At 46.1% G+C, this 14,816-nt stretch overlaps 1 protein-coding gene across 18 annotated transcripts in view; it reads left to right on the plus strand.

Moving 5' to 3' along the window:
• Limch1 (LIM and calponin homology domains 1) overlaps positions 1-14,816 on the plus strand; it is a 325,160-nt gene that overhangs the window by 122,543 nt on the left and 187,801 nt on the right. The window lies entirely within an intron of this gene.

The following is a 14,816-nucleotide window of genomic DNA, read 5'->3' on the forward strand; positions in this document are numbered from 1 at the left end:
TTAATTAGTCATTTGATGTGGAAGGGCCCGGTCCATTGTGGGTGGGCCATCCCTGAGCTGGTGGTCCTGGGTTCTATAAGAAAGCCAGCTGAACAGTCATGGGGAGCAAGCCAGTAAGCAGCAACCTTCTGAGACCTCTGCATCAGCTCCTGCCTTCAGATTCCCACTCTGTTTGAGTTTCTGTCCTGACTTTTTTGGTGAACCGTGATGTGGAAATGTAAGTCAAGTAAACCCTTTCCTCCCCAACTTGCTTTTGATCATGCTGTTTCATCATAGCAATAGCAACCTTAACTAAGACGGACTTAAAACAAAACACACTGCTCCTAAATGTGAAATCTGGGGTGGGGGGATGTTGAAGGACTTATACAAGTCTCTACATCCCTATCAAACTAGAAAATAGAAACTTCCCTCTTGTATTTTCCCACTGAATCTCAGCACTTTTCTGAGGTCCCCTTCACCATAGCGTGCTCTGACCTCTTCTTGAGCATGAGGTGAATGGAATCACATATGATGACTTTCAGAATATTGTTTGATGAGGTTGAAAATTACAGAGATTTTAGAACCTAAAAATGAAATGTTCAAGTACCTACTTTGTTTTTTTGAGACAGGGTTTCTTTGTGTAGTTTTGGTGCCTGTCCTGGCTCTCACTCTGTAGACCAGGTTGGCCTCAAACTCACAGAGATCTGCCTGCCTCTGCCTCCCGAGTGCTGGGATTAAAGGTGTGTGCCACCCCTGCCCAGCTGCTTTCTTTTTTGGAACCATTTAACCTCTTCCTGTCTCACTTGTCTCTAAATAGCAATACACATTTACCAGTCCACTGGGTAGGCACTTGAGGGACCTGTGGGCAAGGTACTTCAAAGGACTGGCTAGTAGTTCTTTACAAACAAGCATCGATTATTTTGTAGATTCCTTTTCTAGGTAGTTTGTCAGCATTTTCTCCTTCCTCTCCACTGCCCTTTGTTCAAAGACAAGTTGGGGACTCCAGATTGCTGTTTCTGTTCCCTTCTACCCCTGTGGGGTCCTCTTCTTAGACGGTCTTCCCTCAGCCCCTCTCCTCTGTGCTCTGTCTCAATGAGAGCTCATCTGTAGGTGAGCTATAGTTAGTCTGGCACCTCCCAGAGCTGAGCTGAGTGGACAGGCTCCATGCTGCCCCTTCTGGGATAGCACTTGCAGTATCTCTGGGCTCAGTCTTCTCTTGGGTCAAGAGCTTGCTGAGAGCTGTTCAGGGTCCATCATACTTTCTGTTGAGTGGATCCATCTTAGTTTTTGTTTTTTGTCAACTTAACACAGGGTGGAGTTATTTGTGCAGAGAGAACCTTAACTGAGAAAATACCCCCATCATATTTTACCTGTAGACCAACCTGTGGGGGCATTTTCTTGATTGATGATTGATGTGGAAGCACCAGGTCACTGGGTGTGCTACCATCCCCGAGCAGGTGGTTCTGGGTGCTATGAGGAAGCATGCTGACCAAGCCATGGGCAGTAATCCAGTAAGCAGCATTCTTCTATGGCTTCTGCTTTAGTTCCTGCCTTGAGTTCCTGCCCTGACTTCCTGATATATGGAGGACGACCTGGGAACTGTAAGATGAAATAAACCCTTTCCTCCTCTAAGTTGCTCCTTCTCATGGTGTTTATACTGTTTACAGCAGTAGACACCTCACTAGGTCAGGGTCTTTGGTACCAGTTTTGTCCATTCATCATTGATTATGGAGAATCCTGCAGGCATCTGCCGTTCCACTGTATTGACAGGAGTGAATCTGTCAAGAACTGTACCTCTGCCTGTCTTGGGGTTCCGAGTGGGCTCCCCTGAAGACAAGCTCAGGATTTAAAAGCATTTACACCTACAATTTTCTTCCAAATGAGAATCTCCAAAAGCACACGAAGGCTTTGTTGTTGGGGCTTTTGCAAATGCTATAATGAATGTCAGGATGCTAAGGTAAGGCACAGAGTCAGGTCGTGGTTAGGAAATACATGATCAGAACAGTACAAAGGACCACACAGGGGCTTCTTAAAACAAACAAACAAACAAACAAACAAATAAATAGCAGGGGCTGCTGATAGCCTGTCAGTGAAGCAGAGGGAAATCACCAATGGGGAGGACATGGGTAAATGTTGCTGTCTGGGCAGAGGGACAAGCCGAAGATGGGTCAGTGATCGTCTGAGGCAGCCATCTGTGGAAGACCAGATCACTGGTGTGTTGGAAGAAATAAGTGTTTCGGGGGCTGACAACCAGAGATTGATCCTGGGCTTTCCTAGTGAGGGTCCTCCTGGAGCCTGGAAGAACATGCTGAGGGGAGGGGGGAATGATCTCCTCTTCATCACAGCTTTGGGGGAAAAGCTGAGTCAGGAGCTGGAGAAACAAGACGTGACAAAATTTCCAAGTTCAGGACTCACAGAGCCGTAGGAAAGTCAATGTCAAAACAGAGCTCTCGCCTCAGAGGGGAGGAGAGAGAGTTTATTCTGGAGCCAAATATGAGTGATCATGGCCCAGGAATGCAAGTTTAGGTTAAGCCAAAGTCCATGTCCCAAAGCGGTAACAGTTTGATGAAGTTTTTTTTAGTAAAAGGACAAAGAAAATCAAGGCACCTTTCAAATACGTTGCCTTTCTGTTGTTGTGGTACAAACACCCTGATCGAGGCAGTCCAAAGAAGAAAGGATTCATTTGGGTTTGTGGTTCCGAGGGGTAAGAGTAGATTCTGGTATGGAAGTAGAATAGGAAGCTGAGAGCTCTCATTTTGAGTGGCAGGCACCAAACAGAGAGTGAACTAGAAACAGTACGCGTCTTTTTTTTTTTTTTTAATCTCTATTTTTTTTTATTTATTTTACAACACCATTCAGTTCAACATAATAGCCACAGATTCCCCTGTTCTCCCCCTCTCGCCCCCTCCCTCTCGCCCCCTCCCCCTCCCCCCAACCCCACCCCACATTCCCACCTCCTCCAGATCAAGGTCTCCCCCGAGGACCGGGATCGACCTGGTAGACTCAGTCCAGGCAGGTCCAGTCCCCCCCCTCCCAGACTGAGCCAAGCGTCCCTGCATAAGTCCCAGGATTCAAACAGCCAACTCATGCAATGAGCACAGGACCTGGCACCAACGCACAGCTGCCTCCCAAACAGATCAAGCCAAATGACTGTCTCACCCGTTCAGGGGGCCTGATCCAGTAGGGGGCCCCTCAGCCTTTGGTTCATAGATCCTGTGCTTCCATTCATTTGGTTATTTGTCCCTGTGCTTTATCCAACCTTAAAAAGACACGGAGAAATGGATGAGATCTACATGAACAGCCTGGTCATGAGTGGGAGCAATGAAGGGCGACGGTCGAGGGAAAGAGAGTGGGAGATCCTAGCTGGATCAAGAAAAGAGAGGGAGAACAAGGAATAGGAGACCATGGTAAATGAAGACCACATGAGAAGGGGAGGAAGCAGAGAGCTAGGGAGGCCCACGGAGATCCACAAAGATACCCCCGCAAAAGACTGCTGGCAATAATCGAGAGACGGCAGGAACTGACCTACTCTGGTGATGGGATGGCCAGACACCCTGATAGTTGTGCCATAAGCCCCATCCAAGGACTGAGGAATCTGGATGCAGACATCCCCTGGAGCACTGGGAGTCTAATCAGTATGAGTCTTTAAATGCTCCAAGCCGGGCTTTGGGGGCATCCTTCCTCCACCAAGACCACACTCCTCAAACCTCCCCAAACAGTGCCACCAGCTGGGGACCAAGTGTTCCAGTGCATAGGCCTGTGGGAGCCATTCTCATCCAAACCACAAATAGGCTAAGGCGAAGCAGGAGACAACCCGGCTACAGGCCTCAGACAGAATTCTTAGTCCTTTAGTTGGTTGGAAACCAGGGGTCTGTTCCTACATCCCAGAGGATTTAACTGATGGTCACAAAGATGTCATGTCAGGTACGGAGGAAGGCAGTAAACGGCATTTAAGAGACTAGAGAGGCCCCAAGATTATTTGAGTCTGGACTTGCAACATTCCAACCTCGCCACAGCATTGGAGTTCTCATCAATTTATCAGCCCTGCAGAATAGAGGGCGTGGTTCTGTCCAAGAGGTTTAGTTCATAGAAACCACACTCACTGCCCTGTTGCTGAGCGCAGTGAAGCTTGGGGACAGCAGAGCGGGAGATTTCCCTCCCCACCCCGTGCTTCTGCTGGCTGATGTTAGCAGGTGCATTTCCCAGGACTTGGATCCTGAAGCCAGGCTACCAGTAAGGGTGATGTTGGGGGCCCAGCTTGCACTATTGCACCCATGGCTGGCTTTGAAGAGTAGACCTAGTCCTGGAGAGGTTGGTAGGTGCTGGTGAAGGAGTTCTCAGTTAGAACTACTGGCCATGTTGTGGCACTTGGAAATACAAAAGCGCTGCAGTTTTCCGGCTTTTGAAAACTAAGCGGGTCATTTCTCTTTTGAGTGGGTATTCCATAGCATATTTTCTTGGTTATGCTTTGAACATGGAACGCTCCCCCTACATAGGCTCATGAGTTTGAATGCTTGGCCTTCAGCTGGTGGCGCTGTTTGGGGAGATTCTAGAACCTTTGGGGTCCAGCTGGAGGAAATGGGGCACAGCAGGGGAGGTAGCCCTGATGCTCAGCCTGGCTCCACTTCCTGCCCCATCTCTGCTTCCAGATCTGCCCAGTTGTGCACAAGCAGCCTCACTCTCTTTGCACACTCGGGAGAGCTAGCCTTGCCACCAGACCTTCCCTGCCGTGACAGACTGTACCCTCAAACTTTGGAGTCAAAATCACCCCCTTTCCTTAAGTGATTTCTTGTTAGTTCACAGCAATAAGGAAAGCCAATAGTGTGAATTTAAAGCAGATGATGTAGTCTATGAAAATTACTTAGGACTTTTAAACTTTGCATTAGTCAAGCTCAGTTGGGGTCTTCTATTAGTGTTAAGACCTTAGTTAGAAAATAAACAAGCTGTCATTTTCCCAGATTAGATCAATTCTTGGTATTAGTTACAACTGTATAGAGATTTATGTGGTCTTTGCCCAAAATGCCCTGGGTTGTTCATGAGTCTTAAAAAAAATCTTTCCTGGTTCTCACTGAGAAGTAGGGTACTTCCCTATTCGAACCCTGGCTGCAAATTAACCCAAGGGTTCGAAGATACTGTCACTAAACCCATTTTACAGAAGAAATAGCTGAGGCATGGAAGAGGAGTAAATAACTTGGCCAGCTCACTCAGCTAGAATGACTTCAATTGAGGACATTTGATTTATCAGCTTTGCTCCTTAAACCTGTTTGTGGATCGAGGGTTTTTAGAGGGGAGGGAAGTAAGAGGTCGAAGGGTGGGCTTGGAATGTTGAAAGGGTGGTCGAAGAAAAGCTAGCGTGTAGAGAGAAGGGCGGTACAGAAAGAAGTTGCACTGTTCTCTCTCTCGGCTGGGCAGAGGGTCAACAAACTGGATGGGTTGATGTTTTTGAAAAGTACAAGCGTGGAGAGTCTGGTGGTCCTGTTGAGACGAAAAAGCTGCTCCTGGGATAGCGTGTGACTACAGCTGTCCAGACTGCCTCAAAATCACTCCAGAAGGCGAAGTTTCCACCATCCTGTTCTACCACCCTTTATCATTCAGACATACCTCTAAAGAATTACATGTCGATATGAGGCCGGGCAGTGGTGGCGCACGCCTTTAATCCAAACACTCGGGAGGCAGAGGCAGGCGGATCTCTGTGAGTTCAAGGCCAGCCTAGGCTACAGAGAGAGTTCCAGGAAAGGCACAAAGCTACACAGAGAAACCTTGTCTCAAAAATCAAAACAAACAAACGAAAAAGAATTTCATGTAGATACAAGATTGGCAAATTGTGGCCTTCTGCTTACTTGTACTGGACCCCTTGTTCAGAATAGTTTTTAATGTGTTTAAATGTCTTCTATGGGATTGACTTTACATGTAAATTGCTTATTCTCATAAAGTGAGGTGATTGAGTTTGGTCAATTTAAGATATTATTTCAGTAAATCAAATAACTTTTTTTTTTTTAAACTTCAGAGTCTTTCAAGTTTTCCCTTCAACTTTTCATTTGGGACGATTTCAAATGTATAGAAAAACTAGAATAATATATAGATACCTGTACATCATGCACCCAGGCATGCTGATTATTCTCCTTTTGCTGTATTTACATTATTTCTTCATGCATACATGCCTCTTTTGGCACTAGACATTTGAACCTGAGATACAGATGTCATGAAACTCAGCTCCTGAATTCTTGAATGTGCGTCATCTAAATCCAAGGCTATTCTCCGTCAAGGCATTTATCCATGCCCAAAGTTGTGTGAGAAAGCACAGTACAGCACCCAGCACAGTCTGCTGCTCGCTTGGCACTCCAGCACCGGCCGTCCCTATTATTGTCGGTGGGACTAGGCCAAAAGCCAATTATGATGATGACATGGTCAACGCCCCTCTGTGTCACTGTGCACCCGTCTGCGCTCTCCCAGGGCCTGCCAGCCAGCCTCAGGGTGAAGGAATTTGCATTTTACTTTCTAGCTTCTCTCGTCTGGTTTGCGAGCAAAAACTGGGCAAGACATATTGAGTCCCTTGCAAACCCGATGTCTGTGAATAATGACCTTTGGCTGGCAGAGCTTGGGAACTAGAATGCTTATTTTGCAAACAATAACCTTGGCCCCTGTGCTGACGTCATTTCCCCCTGCTTCTCCAGTTTGCGGTGGCTTCTTCCTCTGGCAGGCTGTCTGGAACTCTCCAGGCAGAATCAGTGGGTTTCTGTCTGTGGCTTCTAAGTACCGTTTTTAACCTTACTCTAATATTATCACAGAGCTGTATCTCTGTTGCTTACACTAGACCCCCAGCTTCTTGAAGATGCTTTGATATGTCCTTGTATTTCCCTCACCAGGCACTGGCTTGGCAGGTAACATCTGCTCTAAGCACTTGTTGAAACTGAGACCCAGTAGTAAAAGCTATGCCTAGGGCGCCATTGACTACCCTTGACTCTCTTCCCACAATCAATCAATCTCTCTCTCTCTCTCTCTCTCTCTCTCTCTCTCTCTCTCTCTCTCTCTCTCTCTCTCTCTCACACACACACACACACACACACACACACACACACACACACACAATTCCATACAAAGAACATATTGCTGACTATCAGGGCAGTGGAGGATGGAGGCATCTGTTCTCTTCAAGTATAAAATTCTCCCTTGGGACCTCCATCTTTCTAGGAGGCCAAGAGCCACCTGGTTGAGTTTTATTTTGCCAACACATTCTCATGGAATGCCAAGTCTGAGTATGTGAAATCTGCAGATAAGTGACCAATAAAGAATGCCGAAGTGGATTTTTGTCTCTGTTCTTATGTTGCTGAAATAATTTTCTGAAGATAAGAAATCTGCTGCTGGTCCACACTTGTTTATGCTGTCCCTGATAAATGAGCTGCTTGCTCTAAGGAGGGCTTGTCTTGGATTCCTGTCATGATTTCAGCCTGAGACGTGGTGTGCACAGATATGACTAGCCCTCTGTAGGGTAGATGGGAATTGATGTGTGAAGGACTTCCTTGTCATGAGGGGGGCTTGTGGGACACTGTCCATGCACAGGCACTGAGGGGTATAAGCAGGGAATGTGAAATATCATCTTCAAAGTCTTTATAATGAGCTTATAGAGTGATCTCTCTCTCTGTCTCTGTCTGTCTGTCTCTCTCTCTTTCACACACACACTCACACACACAAATGTAGTGAAGTTAGAGTAGAAATCAGTGTCTTAATAAATGTAGATATGAACAAGATTTAGTCTCCAGGATTTAATACAGAGGTAAAAAGGGAGCTATCATTGTGGTTTGGTAGTTATTAGGGAGATGATTTATCAGTTGGATTATATTTCACATAGGCCAAAGGAAACAGTCATTTTTATATCAGAGCTATTTTTTTCTTCTTCTTTCTCTATATTTTCACAATGCTTCTGGTCACAAAAATAAACAATTTTCCAACACCAGCCAGCTGTCCCATAACTTATTCTTAAAAATTATTTTTAGATTTTTAAATGTTATGTGTATGATTGTTTTGCCTGTATGTGTGTATATGCACCACATGTGTGCCTTTGGAGGTCAGACAGAGGCCTCAGATCTACTGGAATTGAAGTTACAGATGGGCGTGAGCCCCCATGTGAGTGCTGGAGACCCAGTCCACATCCTCTGCAAGGGCGATAAAGCCTCTTTATCACTGAGCCCCCTCTCCAGCCCCTGCCTTCCTGCTCTTGACACTATCTGGAGTCAGTGCAGAGCCCACAAGTTAAGGGCTCTGTGCCACAAGACCATACCCTAGTAAGTCTTACAGGTTAGCCAAGGCCACTGGCTCACTCAGCTACAGATTGGAGGTGCCCAGGATCCCCTTTCTTGGGTTTTGTCAATTGCTAAGCTGGCGTTCAGGACTCAGGCAGATGCCTTACTTACATATACTAGTTTATCAGAAGGGCTATTAAGGAAAAGCTGTGATGAAGAGATGCTTTGGGTAAGGTATGCAGCGACAGACATGGAGCTGCAGTGCTCTCCCTGGGTAGGCCACACTGGCATCTTAGAACCGGCAGCGCAGAATTTCTCTTCCCCTGTCTTCTAGAGACTTCTTATGGCGGTGCCATCCCATGGGCCTGCTTGGGTGCTAGTGCTGCTTCCCCAAGGATGGGAGTCGGGCTGGAAGTTTCACACTCACTTCTTGTTAGGCTTAGTTTTTCTGGGGATTGGTTTTTATTGAGGGGCTGACCCAAGTGTCATCTTTTACAGCAAGAGACATTCTTGTCCTTCAGGAAATTCCATGAAGAGTTCTGCCTCAGTGACCAGGATCCAAAACCATCCCCATCACTAGGCAGGTCACGAAAGTTTAAGGAGATGTATGCCAGGACCCAGCGGCAAAGATTTAAGAGAAGGTTTTATTATAGACCACAGCATCATGGCATTCTATCTAGGAACAGCAGCAAGAAGGAGGGTTTGGAGTCAGGAAAGGAATGGCTGGTAAACACAGAAGAGAACTGCCTGGCAGTTGCTAGCAGAGGGGATACTTCTTTTTGTTCATTCAATGTGGCATGTTTTAAAAAACATTTTTAAAAATGTATGTATATAGGTGTTTTCCCTGCATGTATGTCTTTGTACGACTGTTAGAGTTCCAAAAGAGGCCAGAAGAGGGCTTTAGATCTCCTGGGACTGGAGTAACAGATGGTCATGAGCCACCATGTGAGTGCTGGGAATTGAACCCAGGTCCATTGGGAGAGCATTCAGTGCTCCTAACCACTGACCCATCTCCCCAGCCCCTCAATGAGGCATTTAAAGAACCCACTTACAAATGCGCTGTCACTTTGAATGGTAGCACACTATGCTGTGAAGTCAGGCAATGAGGGAGGTCATCAGGTCTGCGAATCTTAACTCAGCATGGGCTATAAACCTCAGGATGCCTTGAGGGATCAGCATGTAGATGGAGAGTTTAAGGAAACCTAGCAGCTCTCCTTTATTACCAAGGAGAGGAGATGGAAAAGAAACATGCTCTTGAGGGCAGACGGCCATGTTGGAATACCGTACACCCAACAGGAAGAAGGATGTGCATGGGAGTAACCACAGACATGTGAGGCTAAAATGTGGGAAGCAAGGCATGGGATTAGTAGGTGCAGCGAGGTAGGGAAATAAGATTAGCAGGGCCCTGTGAGCCACACAAGCATTTGAAAGTGTGACCCCTAGAACAGGAGAAATGAGAATATTGATGAAATCATCAAGATAGAATGCATTGACTAATAAGACTTAAAAATAAAATCAGTATATCTGTTGTGAATGAAAGACCACAGGGCTGGGCTCTTGACCCAGCTGGTCAGGGTCCTCTGTTTGTGGGGAGGGGTTATGATTTCAGTTGGGGCAGGTCAAGTTTGAGATAAAGACAGCCACCCAAGGGGCAGACCTGTGGGCTTTAGGAAGTGAGGACTCCGAGCTTAGGAGGGTGTCAGTGGACTTGACCTACTCAAGTCAGATCAGAGAGCTTGGGTTAGACGTCATGGGTAAGCTGTGAGGCACAGCATGGTCTTAGGGGAGGAGCACCTCTGGAACATCTGGAGAAAGGAGCAGAACACATCTCAGTTTGAGGGAGTTTCTCTCTTGTTCCAGGGAAAGGAGAAAAATGTAAACAAAAGAGCTATCGGAGAGCGGAGAGGAAACCAGGAAAGTGTTGCCATGGGAACTAAGGTGGCTAAGGAGACTTTTAAGAAGCTAGAGCAGCAGGCCTCCTGTGTTCCCCAGAACCTGCATCAGTGAGGCTGGGCAAGCCTTGCCCCATAGTAGAAGAGAAGATGCTGGAGGCCTTTGCCAATGAATGTCATCAGATGATCACTTCTCCCCCTGGCTGGCTTAGATGTGCCTCGATGCTTTTCACCATTTAGTGGGCCCTACTATTAAAGATCTTACGCAATGTGAACAGTATACACAATGTTTTCCTGAACCACTGAAAATGAAGTAAGAGATTCCTGTGACCTGAGTGAGGGCTTGTGACCCTACAGTTACAAACCAGGATGGCACTGAACAGGGGTGACAAGTAGATGAGATACAGAAACGGGTGGCATTTGGGACTGTCCTCTGACAACTGGGATGTGTGGTCCTCCTAGGTGTTGGCCATTAATTTCATACTAGTGTTTTCAGAATATCCTTGTTTTGATCTTGGTCTCTGACCCTCCTCTCCCTAAGTGTCCCCAGGAACCCGAGCAGCTGAGCAGCCTGGACCTCCCAAGCCCCTGTGCAGCTGATCACATGAAGACCCAGGGTGCTGCAGCTCACTGTATCCTTGGCCTCTTTGGGGCTTTCTCACCAACCCAGATTCTCACTCAAATCTTAGTGCTCTCGGGTCCTTTCGCCATTGCTCATTCTGGCCTCAGCAGGCCGTTAAGAACTTGATAGGCCTTCTATGTAGGTTTCTCTCTTGTTTCACTGGCCAAATCACAGTTTGGCCCCGCTGACTTGGCTTGTTTCCAGCTTCTGGGCACTAAGACTCATTAAGCCTTCAAGTTCAAGTGAGGACAGTGTGAGCTGCTTCTCCCCCTCCCCCTAAGATCTCTAGTGAAAAACTGCTTTTTGTTTGATGATTGGCCTCGCTGAGGTGGGGACTGAGCAAAGACTGAGTATTCCCGGCAGCCCTCTGTCAAGAACAAGGCGCACACATGGAAACCATGCTGGGCCAGTGTGGCAGGGCTCTCCTGATGAGCAGAATGGACCCCTGGTCCTCCGCACATCAATAGCCTCTTGGCACAGTCGTTCTTGTCAGACTGTTCTCTCAGCATCACTTACAAAGTCCTCTTGGGGAGCTCTTGTGAGCACTCCAGCGTCTCGCATTGGAAACCTGCTCACCCTCATCCATCTTTGTGATATTTTCCCCATTTAAAGCGATGGCATCCCCGTCGCAACTTCTTTTCTCTCCATTGAGACTTTGGAACGACACAGGTCTTGGAACTTGGAGCTGGTTCTGGTGCTTTTCATCAATGTGTTTGAAATTCATTTCAGGATAATTATCATTCAGTAACTATTTCCCCAACCAGTATGTGGTGGTGTCTTCCACCTCATCAGCCTGTGCCTTGATAAATGTGCGACTTCTGTGGACTTAAAACAGCTTAATTAATCTCTTGCTTCCCGAAGACATTTCGTGTACGTGGCTGAGAGTGATCGGCTGACTTGAAAACTGGCAGGGAACTGTGGGTTTCCATCTGGGCTGCTGTGGGGCAGAAGGCAACCGCTCTGCCCCTTTACCCACCTGGTAGGGTTCCATGCTGGATTAGGCTTTGCCCGCATTTAAGAGGATTTAGCAGCTCCCTAATTGAAGTTCCATAATAATTCATTTTTTTGATTGCCTCTCGTGGGCTGTCAAGCTGGGTGGGCTGGCTTCCCACGATGAAGTGTGTAAAATTCCCGTCTCCACCATTCTTTCCCTGTGTTTTCTTTGGTTACTCACAGGAGAGGGCCCTTTCTTAAACAGCCTACCCCAAGGGTCTGCCTTATGAATGGTTTCTTTTTAGCGTTAACTGCAAAAGTTGACTTCCTTCTTTTTATTAGAGCAGACAAAGAGGGAAGGAGGTGGAAAACCGAGGCTGGTGGGTGCGGCCGGCTCCCGTGCCCACTTTCCCTTCAGCGGCTGTAGATTGTTCCGGAAGGCCGATTTTATGGCTGGAGAAGCTTGCTTACCTCATCACAGGTGGGAGGTGTGAAGGATGAGATTATTGGTCCAGGTTCTTCCTCCTGGACATGATGGAGGCTCGGTTGACAGGTACCCGGGGTCCCTGCCTGGGCGCTGGGTTGCCACAGCGTTCATCAGTGCTGTCCCTGGTCCAAGAGTGTGCGCTGTTGTTGCTGGTATTGGCCCTGCTCCCCGATCCCACACCGCGCTGCACTTCATTCCAGTTCCCGGTGTGCTCTCCTTCCTGGACAGTTTCGTCGCTCTAATTCCTGAACCCACAGCCACTTTGGGCGCCTTTCCCTCCACTAACTATCTGATTGCTGTGTCCTGCATGCCGTGCTTTGGATGCACTTGGCTCTGGCCACCTACAGTTAAAAATGGAAACTCTCACTTCAAATGTTCTTTCCTATGTTTCTTACTTGAGAGGTGTTTGGCTGTGCCTAGATTTAGTCGTTGGTCTTACACATGACTGGTAGTTATAATTTTCTCTTAGATTATATGTTCTGTGAAGTAACTGCCGTGATTGTTTAGTTGGCCCTCTCTTACTGTAACAAAATATCTAAGAGAGTACTCTTTAAAAAGAGTAAAGGTTTCTGCTCACCGTTTCAGGGGTTTCTATCCATGGTTGGTTGCCTGTTGCTCTTGAGCCTATGTTAAGGTTCGAAAGCCAATTGAAAAATGGACGTCATGGCAAGAGTACAAGGTGGAAGGAGCCTGTTTGTCCCAGGGCAGGAGAGAAGTGGGTCAGGGAGGCAGTAGCGTGGCAGTAACACCCGTGTCTCTTTCAGGTTACACCCGCAATGACCTCAAGTCTCTCTGTAACACTCCACTCTCCAGTCTCCACCAGTGCCAAATAGTGTCAGGCTGGGGATTCAGCATTCAACACACAGGCCTTTGGGGGCCATTTTCAATCCAAATTACAGCAGGACTCACCCATCTTTGTTTACCCAATGGTCCTTGTACAGGGCAGACTTATAACAGGTGTTTGAAAGAAGCATGTAGAGAGGGAAGATCATTCCAAAGTTAGTGTATTTATAACTAAGACAATATACTAATATTATAGTATTTAGTTATAACTAAACCAGTAAAAGTACAGTAAGTCTGATTCATCTTAATCTGTAATAGATGCTAGAGCTAAATTTAAGATCTGAACTATGAAACTCTCAGGAAACAGAACTTACCTGTGTTAGTCCATAGTTTTTTACACTTAGCATCAAAATTACAGTCATAAAAAAAGGAATAAACCAGACTCTACCAGAACTATTTTTGTTGTTGTCCTTTTGAGATATAGACTTGCCAAGGACAGCCTAGGCTGGTCTTGAACACACAATGTATTCAAGGCTAACTTTGAACACATGGTTCTCCTGCCTCACCTTCCTTACTGCTGGGATTGCCAATGTGTCACAGTTCCTGGCTCTAAGTTAAGCATCCTGGTCTTCAAATGATACCATTTGAACCTACACAGTGGGAAAATATAAGAAAGGAGAAGGGACCTGTCCCTAGAATATGTAAAGAACTCTTACTACTCAATAACAAAAAGGATGAACAACCAAATTTGAAAATGGACGAAAGATCTAAATAGACATTTCTCCAAAATAGCTATAAACATGGGCAAGAAGTACATGAAAAGATGCTTACTATCCTCAGGTCCTCAGTCTTCTGACCTAGCAGTTACAATTCTGAGGACATGCCCAAGCGACATGAAAAGGCAGATCCCAAACTCACACACAGATGCTCTCAGCAACACTATTCATAATAGCCAAAAGGTGGGAATCCCCAAATGCCCACCACATAATGAGTATTCTATCTATATAGTGCACTTCGGTTTGATTGCAAAGAGGAATGAAGTACCAATATTTGCCACGGTGTGGATGGACATTAGTCCCAAAGACCACAGCCTCTGAGGCCATTTGGATGAAATATCCAGAACAGGTAAATCTATAGAGGTAGAGAGTAGATTAGCCATTTCCTAAGGCAAGGGGTTATGGGTATGTAAGGGAGGAAAGAACAGAAGTGGGCTTGGAGTTTCTTCTAGGGGGAAGGAAGATTAAAATATTAAAATTAAGTTTTAGTGATGGCTGTATAACCTTAACAGCTGTTGGATTTTTAGACTTCCAATGGGCCAACTGTAGGTGAATACTGCTTCATTAATAACACACACATAAGTTAAATTTATTTTATTTCAAGAAGTCTAAAATATCATCTAGATGGACTTCTGATGCCATTCTGTTCCTTTCTGGGTGTTACTAATATGGCATTCTAATGTACCATTCATATTTTAGAACTTCATTGATGACATTGTGCCCTAGATTGAATATATATATATGTATATATTTACATATATATACATATATATATACACACACCATTTTATATATGAAATTTTTATATACATTATATTTTATATAATATATAAGAGGTCCCTGTTTAAATAAGTATGGCCTCTCAGACTTGTGTGCTCTTGCCTTCCTAGCACAGGTGATGAAGACTCGCCTACCGGAGTTCCCGGCCTCAGGAACATAGACTCTGCACATTTGTTACAAAGCCCATACAATAGAGTGACAGGGGCTGTGCAAGCAGAGTTGGCCCTGGTGTCTGCCTGCTCACCTTACCCCATTTGTGTACCTCATGACATATCACAAAGGGACTCTGCTGCCTCCTTTGGGGACAGACAACTTCCAGCTGTC

Source organism: Peromyscus maniculatus, chromosome 10, assembly GCF_049852395.1.
Source record: "Peromyscus maniculatus bairdii isolate BWxNUB_F1_BW_parent chromosome 10, HU_Pman_BW_mat_3.1, whole genome shotgun sequence".
Taxonomy (NCBI): Eukaryota; Metazoa; Chordata; class Mammalia; order Rodentia; family Cricetidae; genus Peromyscus; species Peromyscus maniculatus.